We start from the raw sequence: 17,574 nt of genomic DNA, 5'->3' as shown, positions 1-17,574 counted from the left end.
TAAAAAATTAAATATTATTTTAAATATAAATATATCTTATAGGGGACAAGTGAAATTAAGTTTATATGAAAGTGTGCAATAATTGTCTAAACAAAAATAGGTTTGGGCACTGTTGTCATTTTATTGATTTCAAAACTAATTATTGGAACTCAAATTTGGATTGGTAAGTTCAGTGACCCTTGACCTCCATACACAGGTGACTCCAATTATGAGAAAGGGTAGTTAAGGGTGGCAATTGTAAGTTTTTCTCCTCTTTGCATCTTCTCTGAAGAGTCGCAGCATAGGAGATTCAAAAGAACTTTTGAATGACCTGAAAACAAAGATTGTTCACCATCATGGTTTAGGAGAAGGATACAGAAAGCTATGTCAGAGATTTCAGCTTTCAGTCTCCCATGTGAATAACATTGTGAGAAAATGGAAGAAGACAGGTACAGTTCAAGTCAAGGCTCAAAGTGGCAGACCAAGCAAAATCTCGAATAAACAGAAGTGTTGGATGTTGACAACAGTCAGAGTCAACCCACAGACCAGCACCAAAGACCTACAACATCATCCTGCTACTGATGGAGTCACTGTGAATCGTTCAACTATTCGGCGCACTTTACACAAGAAGATGCTGTATGGAAGAGTGATGCAGAGGAAGCCTTTTCTCCACCCACATCACAAACAGAGCCGCTTGAGGTATGCTAAAGCACATTTGGACGAGCCAGCTTCATTTTGGAGTAAGGTGCTGTGGATTGATGAAAACAAAATAGAGTTATTTGGCCATAACAAGGGCCATTATGCATGGAGGAAAAAGAACACAGCACTCCAAGAAAAACACCTGCTACCTACAGTAAAATTTGGTGGTGGTTCCATCATGCTGTGGGGTTGTGTGGCCAGTACAGGGACTGGGAATCTTGTTAAGGTTGAGGGACGCATCGATTCCAGTCAATATCAGCAGATTCTGGAGACCAATGTCCAGGAATCAGTGAAGAAGCTGAAGCTGCATTGGGGCTGGATCTTCCAACAGGACAACGACCCTGAACACTGCTCAACATCTACAACGACCCTAAACACTGCTCAACATATACAATGACCCTAAACACTGCTCAACATCTACAACGACCCTGAACGCTACTCAACATCTACAATGCCAGCACAGTGGCTTGGTGGTTAGCACGTTTGCCTCTCAGCACTGGGGTCTTGGGTTCAAGCCCCTATCTGAGTGGAGTTTCCATGTTCTCCCTGTGTTTGCGTGGGTTTCCTCCGGGCTCTCCGGTTTCCTCCCACAGTCCAAAAACATGGAGCTTAGGTAAATTGGCAGTCCCAAATTCTCCCTGAGTGTGTGTCTGTGTCTCTCCATGAGTGTGTGTCTGTGTCTCTCTCTGTTCAATAAAAACAAGTTGTTGTCTGAGTGTGTGTGCTTGTATGCCCAGTGGTGGATGGTGCTCTATCACTAGGGTCTGTCCTCTCTCTCCCCTTCCTGCACCCCATTCAGTCCCCCAGGGGGCTGTGGATCCCGGTAGAGAGTACGTGGTGCGCAATTGGCTGACGCTTCTCGCCGGTGTGTGATTGGCTGTCTGAGATTTGTAGCTGTGTAAACAATTGTAAAGCGCCTTGGGTATCTTGAAAGGCGCTATATAAATTGAAACATTCATTCATTCAATGACCCTGAACGCTACTCAACATCTACAACGACCCTAAACACTGCTCAACATCTACAACGACCCTGAACACTGCTCAACATCTACAACGACCCTGAACGCTGCTCAACATCTACAACGACCCTAAACACTGCTCAACATGTACAACGACCCTGAACGCTGCTCAACATCTACAACCACCCTAAACACTGCTCAACATCTACAACGACCCTAAACACTGCTCAACATCTACAACGACCCTCAACACTGCCCAACATCTACAATGACCCTGAACACTGCTCAACATCTACAACCACCCTGAACACTGCTCAACATCTACAACCACCCTGAACACTGCTCAACATCTACAACCATCCTAAACACTGCTCAACATCTACAACGACCCTGAATGCTGCTCAACATCTACAACCACCCTAAACACTGCCCAACATCTACAACGACCCTCAACACTGCCCAACATCTACAACGACCCTCAACACTGCTCAACATCTACAACGACCCTAAACACTGCTCAACATCTACAACCACCCTAAACACTGCCCTACATCTACAACGACCCTAAACACTGCTCAACATCTACAACGACCCTCAACACTGCTCAACATCTACAACCACCCTAAACACTGCCCAACATCTACAATGACCCTAAACACTGCTCAACATCTACAATGACCCTGAACACTGCTCAACATCTACAACCACCCTAAACACTGCTCAACATCTACAACCACCCTAAACACTGCCCAACATCTACAACGACCCTGAACACAGCCCAACATCTACTAACGCATTCATGCAGAGGAACAAGTAGAACATTCTGGAATGACCATCCCAGTCCCCAGATCTGAATATTATTGAACATCTGTGGTGTCACTTAAAGAGAGCTGTCCATGCTCGGAAACCATCAAACCTGAATGAACTAGAGATGTTTTGTAAAGAAGAATGGTCTAAAATACCTTCAGCCACAATCCAGACTCTCATTAGAAGCTATAGGAGGCGTTTAGAGGCTGTTATTTCTGCGAAAGGAGGATCTACTAAATATTGAGTTAAGGTTTTTTTTGGTGCCAAACTTATGTACCTGCCTATTTTTGTTCTGACAATTATTGCACATTTTCTGTAAATCATATAAACTTCATTTCACTTCTCAAATATCACCGTGTTTGTCCCCTATATGATATATTTAACTGAATTTTTTAATCCAAACATTCAATGATTTATAAAAGGTAAATCAGGAAAAATAACAAGGGTGCCCAAACTTTCGCATCCCACTGTATAATGTTCTTCTACCGCGGCGAGTCACCCTGTAAAGCATGAAATATTCATTGGTTGAATTTGGCGGGAGTTTTCTGCACCGTGTCAGATGTCTTTACATATTAATGTCACATGCAAAGACTGAAAAAGGGGGTTGTTGCAATGTGCTATTCCTGAGAAATGTCAGAGGAGCAAGGGCTCACTGTGCTGGTGTGTACAGAGCTGACTCTGCTGAATACGGACACCAAGATGTCCTCTGTGGCCTCCACCATGATCAAAACAATGAAACGTAGAACTGAAGACAGCCTGCAAGCTTAAAGTGAGAGTGACAGAGCTCCAGCTAAGACCAGAATAAACATTGACTTGGCTTTTCAGAAGTGGTGACAGTTCTGTAACCTCAAGGACCACAGGAGTGGTGCCGAGTTGGCTTTTATATTGATGCAAAGGTAATGTATGATGGTGGTTGGCTAGATAGCTTCTGAAAATAACCAGCCAGATTATTATTGCTGTTGATTTTAATGTTACCCTTGTAACGTAATGGAATGTACCCTAGTAATTGTGAAGTTGGTTTAGTGGTATAGCTAATGTAAAGCTGGGTAATTCACTAATCATAGCCAAGATGTTTGCTAATATTGTTTTTGCTTCATATATATCTATATCTAGAAAATATATGGTTAATGATGGATACCTTGCTAAATTAACCTAACTGATGTTTCAAAGAAACACTGGCAGCTTTTATTCTCATTTATTCTCTCTTTTATTCATATCTGCAGTCGAAGGATCTCAAATGCAAATCCAACATTATACTGAGAAGGATGTGATTATACCAGTGGATTATTCGCTTAACATCCTCAGAACATTTCCATCACTGAATTCTCATTGAGCTCTTGTTGAATACCCTTTCAACTTCAACACACTTGCAATCGGATGAATCTGCATACAAGATATCAGCAAAACCCATGTTACAAAAATGTGCTTCTGCACGTTTCGTGCAATTACATATTTCCACCAGAGAGGTCAGTTCACCAAATCCATATACCACTCCTGAGACCTCTTGAAGAGTTAAATGACACCTAATTTATACCAAGAACTGAAATGTGTCAAGCAACTGCACGTTTTTTCCAGAGGAAAATGACATTCACCGATAAAGAGTAACTTAATCACTGGAGCAACAGGACAGTTCAAATCCACAAAAGAAGTAAATGAGGAAGTAAATGTAATAAGTTAATGAGGAAGTGGGGTCCATTGGTGTGATGGAGAGAGCCAGTGACAGGCAGACAGACTATGGAAGGCCATCATCATGATGCCACATCCGTCTCTTTAAGACAGCTAGAGGCGGTTAGAGGAGGAGCATTGCATCAAACATGCCCTCCCAGGGGGTGGATCCTGGGCGGAACTTGTAGGCTCCTCCCTGCTCATGTGAAGTGTTCCGCTGGTCTGGTTGTGCGCTGCACTTCAGCACCACGGACAGAGCCCAGCAGTCTCACGCCATCTTTAGTTTTGGGCCAGCGGCTCTTACAAAGGTGAGGTCAGTGAAGACTGAGAGACAAGGTCTCTCCTAGGCAAAGATTTCACAGGAGTCTGGGGTTTCAGGATGTGCTGTTGAAGCTCTTTTGGAGAAGCACAAGGAGACGGGCAGCGCTGAGGACCGTAGACACAGTGGGCAGCCAAGGAAACGTAGTGAAGCAGAAGAAAGACACATCGTGTCTACTAAATCATAAGGAATCCAGCAGCGTAGCTCATAACTGGCAGAAATCAGTGGGACACCCATCTACTGTTTGGAGACGTCTGGCCAGAAGTGGTCTTTGATGGAAGAATTGCAGTCCGAACGCCAAACCTTTAATGTGGAAACAAGGCCAAGTGACTGAACTATGCATGAAAACATAGGAACTGGGGTAGAGAAAAATGGCTACAGGTGTTCTGGCTTGATCAGTCCAAATTGGACATATTTGGCTGTAACAGAAAGTATCAGTCCAATAATGAGGCAACAGTGAAGCGTGGTGGAGGTTCAATAGTGTGGTGGAGGTGCCTTGTAAGTTTGGGGCTGCATTTTAGCAAATGGAGTTGGAGATTTGGTCAGGATTAATGGTGTTCTTGATGCTGAGAAATATAGGCAGATATGTATTCATCATGCAGTACCATCAGGGAGGCGTCTGATTGGCTCTTAATTGATTCTGCCGCACGACAATGACCCCAAACATACAGCCAATATAATTCAGAACTTCAGAACTTTCAGAACTCTAATTAATCTTCAGCATGAAGTAGAACAAGGAGTGTGTGTGTGTGTGTGTGTGTGTGTGTGTGTGTGTGTGTGTGTGTGTGTGTGACACAGGACACCATTTTATTTAAGAGACTAAATAAAAATTACATATCTGGAAATCCCAGCAAGTAATGGATGAGGGGGTTTGTCTTTCAGACTATGTTCGGAACATGGGTGCCATATTGGATCAAGTTTTTCCAAAGGGAAGGTGGTCATGCAGCATATAAAGAAGACCAGAATTGTCTCAGAAATCGATTGCTGCAAGATTTTTGAGATTTGCAATATCTCAAAAAATTCAAAAGCTATTGAATTTTCTATTTGTTCAATGCATTTAATGTGCTGTCCCTGGTGCTGAACACAGAGCTCTGTATTCAGCTCCATGGACAGCACATTGAAAATGTCATATTTTCCAAATCTGATTGCATCAATTGATTTCTAAGACAGTCCTGGTCTTCTTTGATACATTTGATATGACCACCTTCCCATTGGGAAAACTTGTGTGTGTATGTGTGTGTGTGTGTGTGTGTGTGTATGTTTGCAGCTTATTTTGCAAGTGTTGCATCTACAGCTACTCTTACAATAATGCCACTACACTGCAGCTACGGTTACAACAGCTGCTGCTGCATTTACTGTTCTGCAGCAATAAGTATCTAAAAGATGCAGTTTTCTGTATAATACACAAATGTACAATAGAGCACGACCGGTGCAGAATAAGCTGTACAGTTATTCTTTGAAGAACATTACACATAAAACTGGCAGTAGGCCAAAGTAATCAAACACCACATTTTTGTATTTATGAACATGAATTGCTGAATTGATATAGACCCTGTGATAAAGTGTTTTTCTTAACCAAAGCAGGGATGCTGTCAGTAGTATAATTCCTGAACGAACAAAGGATGTTTGTAGTGGTGAATATTTAACAATGGCAATAGAGTGTACGTGCTGTGTAACCGTAGATATCTCAGGATGCAGATATATAGTGAGTGCTCTTACTGGACTCGCGAGGACGGTGTGTTACGCTGCCTTTTGTAGATGAATACCGATAGTGGGGGAAAAGTAAATCCCTGTACTTCCTACAGATCTTGGCGATAGCAGAAGTGATGCGTGCTCCGCTCTCTCTCCGGAGTGGACATGAGAGCCGGCAGTATTGGCTTTTTTCATTAAAGCACTGAGATTGGTTTGCACCCAACAGGCAGCAGGAAGCATTAGGGGATTTTAATTAACAGAGGAGACACAGTGAGAGATCTCCCTCTTTCTTTCTCATCCTCCCTCTCTCTCTCGCTCTCTCTCTCTCTCTCTCTCTCTCTCTCTCGCTCCTGTGCTCTTCCTACCTGTGGAGCTCAGTGTGAGAAAGGTCATTTTGTGAAAGCCTTTTTTCTGTCTGTGTATGTGAGTGTACTTGTTTGTGTGAGTCATTGAGGAGTCGATTGTTTGCCAAAGAGCAATATTGGTTTTGAATATTCAGTTCAAATGTTTTAGATTGCTGTATGTTTCTAAAGAGAGTTTTGGAATATTGAGTGTGCACCTCTCTGTGTGTCCTGGCTGGGTTACTGAAAGGTCTCATGTTAGATCAAGGTATAACATCAAAGTAACACATGCCTATATATACACTATATTGCCAAAAGTATTCGCTCACCCTCCCTGACTCCCATATGAGCTTAAGTGACATCCCATTCCTAATCCATAGGGTTCAATATGACGTTGGTCCACCCTTTGCAGCTAGAACAGCTTCAACTCTTCTGGGATGGCTGTCCACAAGGTTTAGGACTGTTTTATGGGGATTTTTGGCCATTTTTCCAGAAGCGTATTTGTGACGTCACATACTGATGTCTCTGCTCTAATCATCCCAAAGGTGTTCTATTGGGTTGACGTCAGGACTCTGTGCAGACCAGTTCATCCACACCAAGACTCTGCCATCCTTGTCTTTATGGACCTTGCTTTGTGCACTGATGCATAGTCATGTTGGAAGAGGAAGGGGCCAGCTCCAAACTGTTCCCACAAAGTTGGGAGCATGAAATTGTCCAAAATGTCTTGGTATTCTGAAGCATTCATAGTTCCTTTCACTGGAACTAAGGGGCCAAGCTCAGTTCCTGAAAAACTACCCCACACCATAATCCTCCCTCCACCAAACTTTACACTTGGCACAATGCAGTAAGACAAGTATCGTTCTCCTGGCAACTGCCAAACCCAGAATCATCCATCAGATTGCCAGCGCGATTCGTCACTCCAGAGAACATGACTCCACTGCTCTAGAGTCCAGTGCTGCATCGAATGCTTTGCATCACACTTGGTGATGTATGGCTTGGATGTAGCTGCTCAACCATGGAAACCCATTCCATGAAGCTCTCTGCACACTGTTCATGAGCTAATCTGAAGGCCACATAAAGTTTGGATGTCTGTAGTTCAGCATCCGCTGACCCCGCTCCGTCAGTTTACGTGTCCTACCAATTCATGGCTGAGTTGCTGTAGATAGATAGATAGATAGATAGATAGATAGATAGATAGATAGATAGATAGATAGATAGATAGATAGATAGATAGATAGATAGATAGATAGATAGATAGATAGATAGATAGATAGATAGATAGATAGAGAGTGTGTGTACTGTAGGTTTACAGTAAGATAGAGTGTGGGTGTTCTAACAAGAATAAAGTAATGAATATTGAATCCTCACTTTAAATCAAAGTATGAGTATCAAAGAATTATAATGGGCAAGGCAAGGTTTAAAATGAATTTCATGCACAACAGCTATTCAAAATACAGTACACAGGGAAAAAAGGACCCATAATCTATCACCTTGGGAGGGTCATTGAAAAACAAGATTTTAAAGGAATAAAATAGAAAGTAAAATTAATTAGATAAAGAATTTAAAGAAATCAAATCAAATGGTTTAAAGGATTTACAAAGGGTTTAAAATAGCTAAAACAATAAATTAAAATAAGATTAAGATTAATAATTATGAATTAAAGAAGATAAGAATAAAATAAGTATAAGCAAAAGGATAAATAAAAGTAAGTAAAATTTATTATTAAGTAAAAATAATATCTAACCAAAAGCCTGACCAAATAAGTGAGTTATTTATCTTACTTTTACGTTCATGATGTCAAAACATCTAGCATTATCTTTTATTTTATGATTTAAAAACATCTAGTATTTCAGGTCTTCTAATATACTCCTACAGCTGATACCATTTAGAATAAACGAATGAACAGCATAATAGCTATAGGCTGTCGCTCCATGTCTAGTTTTAACCTTGGGCAGGACAAACGGATTATTTCCTAGTGACCTAAGATTTCTGCCCGGCTCATAGCTCTGCAGTATATCAGATATATACACTTGTCCTACACCATTAAGTTGTTTATAGACCAGTAATAACACCTTGAAGTCTGTCCTGTAGTGTACTGGTAGCCAGTGTAAGAACTTAAGAATGGATGTGATGTGATCACTTCTTTTAGTCCTAGTGAGAACTCTAGCTAAGCTGCATTTTGAATCAGCTGTAGGTGTTTGATCATCTTTTTTGGAAGTCCTGTTAGGAGGCCATTACAGTAATCAACACTGCTAGAGACAAAAGCATGGATGAGATTCTCAAGATCTGGTTTGATCTGGTTAATCTTTGATCTTATTGATGTTCTTAAGATGATAAAACACTGACTTCATTACTGAATAATGAATCCTCACTTTAGATCAAAATATGATATTAAAGTAACTCATTGCATTTAAGTGTATATATTAAAAAGGAAAGAGAGAGCGCGTGTGTGGGTGTTTTTGCAAGAATAAAGTAATGAATATTAAACACTTTCTTTCTGAGGATTAAGGATTTTTTTTGGGAGAATTTTAGAAGCAAATTAGAAGCCTCCACAGAAACCAACCGCAAAGCAACTGCATAGGAGATCTCACAGTCCCAGTTCTCCTCTGTCTCATAGATTTAATATGGCACTGACTGAATTGGCGGGATTTGCAATCTACTGAACAAGTTTGGAAAATCAAGCTTGTGCCAGATATAAATAGATAAATAATCAAACTCCATCCTTTTCCGAGTGGAGACACCACCTTCAAAGCATCCCTCAACATCACGCTGCTACGACCGATAATGCAGCGATCTCCAGAGCGTTCCCCACCCTTGTTCCCCCCCCGCATCCACACTCCACACTCGCGTGTTGTTCTGTGGATCTCACTGTGTGCTCGTCGGCTGATCTGCCCTTCGGTGCGACTCCCTGACGGGCGCTGCGACAGAACCAACAGAACGAGGCAGAACGAGGCAGCACGAGGCAGCTTGAGGCAGTAACGAGGCAGCACGAGGCAGTAACGAGGCAGCACGAGGCAGTAACGAGGCAGCACAAGGCAGCTCGAGGCAGCTTGAGGCAGTAACGAGGCAGCACGAGGCAGCGTGCCGTCCCAGCTCGGCCTCTGCCGGGCTCTTCCGGGCCTGCTGCTCTGAGTCGAGGAAGGAAGGTGACGTGAAGCCTCGAGAGGTACCGGATCGTAATGTACGGCCTTCTGCACTACTGTCACTGCTGCGTCTGGATCCAGAACGCCGCGGGCCGTTGCGCGTTAGAGGTTTTCTTCTTTTATATGGGTCAGATGACAGCTAGCGTGCAAGGGACTGGGAGAAACTGAGAAAAGAGTTTGGTAATAACAAAAACCAACCACTCCCTTTAAAAAGAAGGTGCTGAGAACAGCGTGTGTGGCAGGAGTGTAGCCTGGGGGGGCGTTTTAAACGTTAGGTACAACGAATCTGCCTGAACTACGATAATGACTTCTGGAGCTCATCAACCTTCAACAGCAACAAGAAAACACACCATGGGACTAAGAAGACTACAGCAATAATAAAGCTTAAGGCTCGAAATGCCGGATCACTTTTAATCTGCTTTAATGTAGCTATTTTTTCATCGCTATAGTGAGTGTTGACATCGTTATTCTTAAGCAGTCTCTGCCAATTTCTGCAGCAAACATCATAAGAACCTACCGACAGTCGCCAAGTCACAGATTGCGTGTCATTCTCGAACCAATGACCACACAGCCTCAACAAGCCCCACCCCTCCCCCAAAACTCCACCCCCCCCTCAAGGCAGTCAGCAGCACCCTTCACCAGCGGGGGGGCAAGGCAGCGGCTGTCTGCAAGGTCGCCATATCCGCTCCCCCTCTGCTACCCCTCCGATGTCATGGGGCTGCGGGACGTTGTGTGTGTGTGTGTGTGTGTGTGTGGGGGGGGGTTCCGGAATGCCCCGCCGCTGCTTCCACTGTCATTAGAGCCGTGACGCATCAGCGTGACTCTCTCAACTCCATCACGCCAGCAGCTCGTCAACACGGCCCAGGTCAAGCGGCTGGCCCCTGGGGACGGAGGCGGTGAGGGTCACAGCATCCGCATCCACCACACCTCCACCTCCACCCGCTCCCCCTCCGCCTCTCTGCCCCTACTCCGCTCTATCGCTCTTTCTCTCCATCTTTTTTCCTCCCTGCCTCGCAATCTTCTACCCTGCCCGGCCTTTGCAGACGTCTAGTTGCTGTGTTTTATGGGTATGCATGCGCAGTGATAAGGAGCCATTTGGCGCAGTCCTAAATGAAGGGATTATATTCCACCGGCGTGGCTGCATACATAAATTAAGTCATTTATATGCATTTTCGCAAACACGGCCAGTCAGAGTCTGGTTAGTGTTTTTATCCTCCGTAATGGACTCTAATCTTTAGGGCTGTACATTTACTCACGTCCCGGTAGAGAGAGGACGCTGATGCAGCCACGTGTGATTTGTTATGTTGTTTGTCACTGTCTTCCTTTCACCTCCTCTTGCCCTTTTGAAACAGTTATTAATTTATTTGTTTGTTTTCTTTCTCTCTTTATTTATAAGACGCGGAGATACCATCGAGTGGGCCCCCTTAATTCCCCCGCGTCTTATTCTCGGGAGCGAGAGAGGTGTGAAAATGAGGGAGTGCTCTTCAACAATGAAATAAGCGCTCCGGCGACGGCGGGATCATAAGAGAAGCGTCGTAAACGTGAAGAATGTGGGTGCCTGAAATAGCGGAGTGGGACCAACTCGGCTTGCAGACAGCCACCCAGATTAGAGTGGCTTTATGGATGTGGTGCACAACGCATTAACATTATTACAGCCCACCTCAGTGAGTGGGGGGGGGGGGGGTGTGAGTGTGATGATGAAAGAAGCCTCTGGTCAGGGGACTAGGAAATGCCATGAGATAGCCGGAGAGAAGGTGAAGAACACAGCTGGTGTTCAAAGTCAACTTGAAATAGAAACCTTAATAATATTTTCCCTCCTGTAATTTGACTTCTCGCCCAGTTCAGCTGCATCTTCAATGGCATTTGAAAGGTCTTGAAGGCATGACATGAAATTAGTGCATACTATCATTTCCCCCACTCGTTTAGCATTGATGATGTGGTCTAGATGAGAAAATATGGCATGTAACTGATATTGTGCTAATGAAATTTAAATGACATGAAACTAATTGTGGATAGTATCACTAGGAATATAAACTAACAGTGTAAAAAAATATCAGTTTTGACTTCAGTTTATAAAGTAAAGATTAAAAAAATTGACAGTTCTTCAAAGCTTCTGAGACAGCAAAGAAAAAAATGCATTAGCCAGGGAGTGTAAAAGATCACAGCTTCTAGTGTTTGGCTATTGACTACAGTCACTTTAGGGTTGCCAGTTATTTAGTTACATTACTGTTCTGACATGCTGGAATATAAATCATTTGATTTGTGTAGAGAACAAAGTGAAGTAATTATCCTGTTTATTAAGAAGCAGCATTGGTTTCCAGAGGTCTATTTGAGGATGTTTTCCTTAGTTTCCCTCCTCTGAGCGTATAATTAGCTGAAACTGATGAATGAAAAGGGCCCAGCTGAGCACAGTTCTACAGCCCGGCCAATACCGAAATAGTTAAATATGGAAAGGCAGGGTCCCTAAGCCCGTAGGGTTAAGCCGGATTTAGCCGAGCAGACGCTCTGACCAGCAGGTGTGTTATTAAGCTGCGCCTGGTCATATTTCACACTCCAGTTCAGCTGGGCAGCGAGGACGTCCAGCGTCCGGCTACCAGTCCGTAGCTCGAGCGCACACCGTGTCCCCCGCCACGCCGCCCCCGTGCCTCTGCAAAATGGCGAACGGCCGTTGGAGCCGTGCCTTGGCCGACTCTCGCGCCCCCACGGCACCGACTGATCCGTCTGCCTGCGTCCCGACGCTGGGCCGTTTGGGGGGGGAGTGGGTCGGGAGAGAACGGGCGCTGATGTGATTTGGAATCCAGGAATTTTAGCAGCAAATGAAATTTGGTGTCAAATTGAGCAAATCTGCTTAGAGAATGCGCGGCACGCAGAGCACATAAAAGGATCGGAGCGGTTATGAGCGGGAGAGGCTGCAGCTCTCTGCAGAAGCCTCGGCGTTGTCGTGGAGGAGTGGGTGGGAGGGCATCAAATCAAGACAACAGCTTTATTTGTGTGCCTGTCTTCCTCTCACCGCTCCTCCCGACCAACGAACCAGGAGGTGCGGTTTATGCCATTATTTGCTCACGCCAAAGTGAAAAGCCACTAGACAACTTGTTTGTTTTCTTCGCAGTATAAAGTTGAGGAGGCTCAGGATTACGGTTTCCCAGGTGGCTTCTGGGTCCGCATAGTTCCATGCTGCGCATCTGGCAGCCGCGAAGAGGCAATCGTGCTGCCCAGCTGTGACCTGGCAACCTGCGCAACCAATCGCAGTGGCCCGCTGTGACCTGGCAACCAGCAGGGCCAATCACGCCATCCCGCTGTGACCCTGGCAACATGGGCTCCTTTTTTTCCCCCACATCTCTTGGCTGTATGACTATTAGCCAGAAGTCATCTGTCAGTTCAGTCACTTCCTCTCACCCGTGGAGAGCGAGGAACTGTTCATTAAAGTGAAAGATTTTATATTTGTCTTGCAGCTTTTTTGGAAACTGGAATGGTATGATTTAAACCTCTCACACACCTCCAACCACTGCGACTCTCTCACAGTATTGTTTTGGAAGTTGGTTTTTAAATGAATTTAGATAAATATGATATTCCTAACAGGCAGGACATGACACCGAATGCATTTTGTGTTATTATGGAACGTAATCGGCGCATTTTAAAGGCCTCTTCACATTAATGGGGCTGCCACTGCTCGCAGTCATGCGTGTCAGGACCGGCCACTGCACACCACAACCCGTAATGTCCTGTTTCGCCAGACCTGCGGGGAGAAATGCGCATTAGTGTTACATGAAGCGCTTGGAGGCGGGGCTGTCTGAGGTCAGACATCGTGGAGAAGCGCAACTGTGTCAGTTCCAGCAAGAACGATCCTGGACACAACCCAGTCCTGTAAATAACACTTCATCTGTAATCCCCCGCCGACGTCCTCCCCCTACACACACACACACACACACACACACACACACACACACCCCTCCGGCAAAGGCAATGCGGTAATGCTTAAACGGAGCCGCTGACGCTTCGAGCCGAGAGTGTCTTATGCTGGTCAGACTTACTCATGAACAAGAGGGGAAGAAACCGGCGTTTAGATACCGTTATCTCTGCCTGTAGTCCGTGCAACCAGTGCGAAGCGCTACTTCTGTTTGCGTTTGAAGCTACAGAGCCAACAGATGAATCACGCCGTTGCTGTAGTCTCGATAAGTGCGTTTGCCTGCTAGCCCTGAGATTTCTTTAAGCTGTTTTAACCACGGGGCACCGCATCAGGTGCTCCGTTGTGCGTGCAAACTAGAATTCTCTGTAGCCTGGGGCTTGAGCTCTGTACTTGTGCATTTCCAAATTAATCACAGGCTGATTCAGTTCCATTTAGCTGGGGTGCGTCATGTGTTTTAGGCTAGTGTAAAGGGAGAGACATGTGTCCTGTGGGGATGTGGGGATCCGTCTGCTGTTGTGGGTGGAGAGATGTGGACCTGGAACTGTTGTACCAGGCAGGTTCACCTCAGATGTCCTTCTATTGCCATCAGCCTCGAAACTCCTTTCCAAAAGTACGCATGGATATCCAGACTCAATTTGATGATAGGGAGCCCACCCGCCATGCCTTTTCTGAAAACACACAAAAAAAGCACGGCACAGACATGGATGGAGAGGGAATGAGAAAGAGACAGAGGGAGACAGAGAATGACAGAGACAGACAGTGACAGAGAATGACAGAAAGGGGCCGTTACGGTAACACTGTTACTTTGCTAGCATCACGCTAAATCGAGTATTTTGTAAAAATGAACCAATGTTCTTATTAGGTGATGTCATGAATGAGTCATCACAGGCCAGACGGGCTAATGAAGGAGAGGGGGGCAGGCCAACAGCCCTGAGCTCTGTCTCTGTGACACTGCCCACTGCTGTGGGGAGGGAGTCAGAGCGCCGCTCTAGTGGCTGAAATATGCCCTGCACGGAACACTGGGGCATAGGAAAAGAACCTTTAATCTCTGTGATTTACGGCTAGTGCAGCGGGAGGAACAGTGCTAGCTGTGCCACAGTATTACGTGGTATATACTGTGAGTCTTTGGAATTATGTGCTGAACATAAGGTACACAGCTGAAGTCCTGGTGAGAGAGAGAGAGAGAGAGAGAGTGAGTGAGTGAGACAGAGAGAGTGATAGACTAAACCTTCTTTGCAGAAGACAGTTATCTGTCTTCAGCAAAGCACTTCACCTAAAGTGCTCGTCTCTTAAAAAATTACAGTCCAGAGTCCAGAATTGCTAATCAGCTTTGCACCAAAATATGGACAGAGTTTATGGATCAAGGGTCCACAGCTCACACAAAGCTATTTGCTCTCTCTCGTGTGCCTCATCGTCCTGAGCACAGCACTGTAATCATTAGCTTGCGGTTACTTTGATGTCATGTCCCAGTTTTTATGGCTTTGTAACGGCAGTATATAACTAAGGCTGAGTATTGGTAGGTCTCCCCTGACGCAATAAATACTGTAAACGCACATCACAAATACACGGTATATGGTGCAGCTCACTATGGATAATTCAGGACAAAGGGTGGAGCTTGTTATAGCTACGACGTGTGGTGTGAATGCAGTTTCAATCAATTCGCCGTTAGTGGCTGTAAACGATTTCTCAGTGTCTGTTGGCTATGACCAAGACAAACAGACAGCTGAGGACCTGGAGAAGGAAAGGAGGATATTTTAAAGGCGAGTCACTCATTTCTTTCAGCCAATCAGTAATCACGAAAAAGTGTTAAGATGGGACGTACTGATATCTTCCTCTGCACGTGGCGCGCCCCGCACCAGTCGTGTCCAATCCGGACGTCGTTGACGTCATCAAGCCCAATAGCTCTCAGTGGAGTCTGCAGCTCATATTATTATGACTGCAGCTGCAAATGTGTGTGTGTTTGTTTGTTTGTATATGTTTTCAAATGTAAAATTGGTTCAAGTAGCCTGACACATGTATATATTTCAGAGTGCGATGGTATTAAACGCAGAAAGATGGAGTGAGTGAAGGGATTTGGACAGGGAGAAAGAAAACATTGTGTTCTCTCGGCTCAGGTTTAGGGATTCAGAGATAGAGAGAGCAGAAAAGGGGTTAGTGGAGGCACAGATCGGTGTGGGCCCATCAGCTGGAAGGTGTATTATTGAAGACACATTTAGAGCTACACACCCATCTCCTCTGCGCACACACACACACACACACACACACACACACACACACACCCAGACATGTGCGTACACACATATACACACTCTCTCTGTCTCATCCATGCACCATCCATCTCTTAGTGGGATTAGCAAGCATATCTGCCCTGTACTGTGTATGTTCACAACGTGCAGAAGGATTAGTGTGCTTTGCGAGCGATCGAAGGAGATTGTGGTGATGAAGACGTGTGGGAGTGTGTGGGAGAGAGAAACAGAACAGGATTCCAAACGTAGTTTAGCCTACACCCGCACTCAGAACTGCTTAATGACCCCGGCTAGATTAAAAGCTCACATTGATTGGCAGATGGTGATAGAAGGGGGGAAGTGACAGCCAGGGGTTTTGAGTGCAGAAGCCAGTGCAAAAGTCATTTTTGGCCATGCGAGAGTGGGAGAAAGAGAAATTATTCCACATAGTATGTGTCCACTTTCGTAATTACGTTCATTATTAACATGAATTCTATACAAACTCGCAATAATTGCAAGCTATTCAAAGCCAGGATGGTTCCATTTGGAGAGCAGAGCAGGAGTCTGTGTGTAGCTGCCAGAGAAAATAAGGGGGGAGATAAATGCGAGTGGCTGTGTTAGGATTGCAAATTCAAAGTGGTTTGTGAAACGGAGAGGGACAGAGCGCAAGCCCTCCCCTTTATCTCCTTTGCAGCTCTCTCTCTCTCTCTCTCTCTCTCTCTCTCTCTCTCTCTCTCTCTCTCTCTCTCCCTCACTCTATCAAAACCCGGCGCGTTCGGTATCGCTCTCAGTCTCCCTGCTGCAGCCCACGAAAATACCGCTACGAGCTGTGCTTATGACATTTGTTACGCCTTTTCTTTTTTCACGCCTTAGCTGGAGGCTTTATGGATTAGTTACATCACGAGCAATTCCTGCCTCAACCTGTATCCGCATACAGTTCGTCGTTTTAACTCCGGCGTATTACTTTCTATGATGTTACATCACACGGAGGGATAGCTCGAGTGGATAATATTCTACTGCGGTGATCGTAAGCAAAAATGTGACGTTAATTTGATTGAATTGACCCCACTGGCAGTGATGTTCAGGAAACCCGTGAGTATGTGGTCACGCGTATACGGCGCAACGTAGATGTAAAGGTCTTCTGTTAAATCCAAAACAAATTAAGGAGGCTGTAATCTCTGTATTTACAAACAATCATACGCATTTGACGTTATTACTCAGGTGCTCCTCCTGCGTCCGCGTGCGCTTCCCTTACTTTGACGAATTCCTTTTGTTTCGTAAGACTTGAGTTTTCTATTCTAGGCGACTCAAATATCGCCCTTAGCACTTTTAATCCCTCACAGCGTCGTAACAGCAGAAAGATGGCATGTGGTGGGAATATAGATTATAAGGACTGAAGTTTAAATAAAACGCCATAGCTCTATTTAGTCTTCATTAACTGATGCTACCGCCAAAATCCAATTAACGGACCGTGGCCTGCGCGTGTTTTAATCGACCTTATTAGTCTCTGCTAAATTTCTTCTTAACTCCTATTCCTCTGTGCATAAGTCAATTACATCAATTAAATGCTGAGAGAAATCCTCCGTTATATGAAACCAGATCCCTGCAGCGTTGTTTGTTATGCCGTATTAACACCGAAGTCGAACAAACAGTAAATTGACTACAAATGTGCAGTGGGTCCCAGACTTACAGGATACGAACAAACAAGTGTAGTGTGGTTAGCGGTGCCACTTCAACCTGACACTTTCCCACCTTGACAAACTTGGGGAGACATTTCAAGCATTTCACGGATCGCATTTAGCCATAAATCATTAACCGCGTGTTTCGTCTGATATACA

General features: G+C 44.7%; 1 protein-coding gene across 3 annotated transcripts in view; it reads left to right on the top strand.

The window, feature by feature from the left end:
* gabbr1b (gamma-aminobutyric acid (GABA) B receptor, 1b) overlaps positions 1-17,574 on the top strand; it is a 68,450-nt gene that overhangs the window by 20,653 nt on the left and 30,223 nt on the right. Inside the window, exon 1 of one of the 3 annotated variants that reach the window (XM_077008429.1) lies at positions 16,462-16,828. The exons of the other annotated variants lie outside the window; for them this stretch is intronic. The gene's annotated coding sequence lies outside the window, so the exon portion shown is untranslated. Of the gene's footprint in view, positions 1-16,461; positions 16,829-17,574 lie in introns of those variants that run through there. 3 annotated transcript variants of the gene reach the window in all.

This window comes from Brachyhypopomus gauderio, chromosome 6 (assembly GCF_052324685.1).
Source record: "Brachyhypopomus gauderio isolate BG-103 chromosome 6, BGAUD_0.2, whole genome shotgun sequence".
Taxonomy (NCBI): Eukaryota; Metazoa; Chordata; class Actinopteri; order Gymnotiformes; family Hypopomidae; genus Brachyhypopomus; species Brachyhypopomus gauderio.
This window is presented reverse-complemented; position numbering and strand designations above follow the sequence as displayed.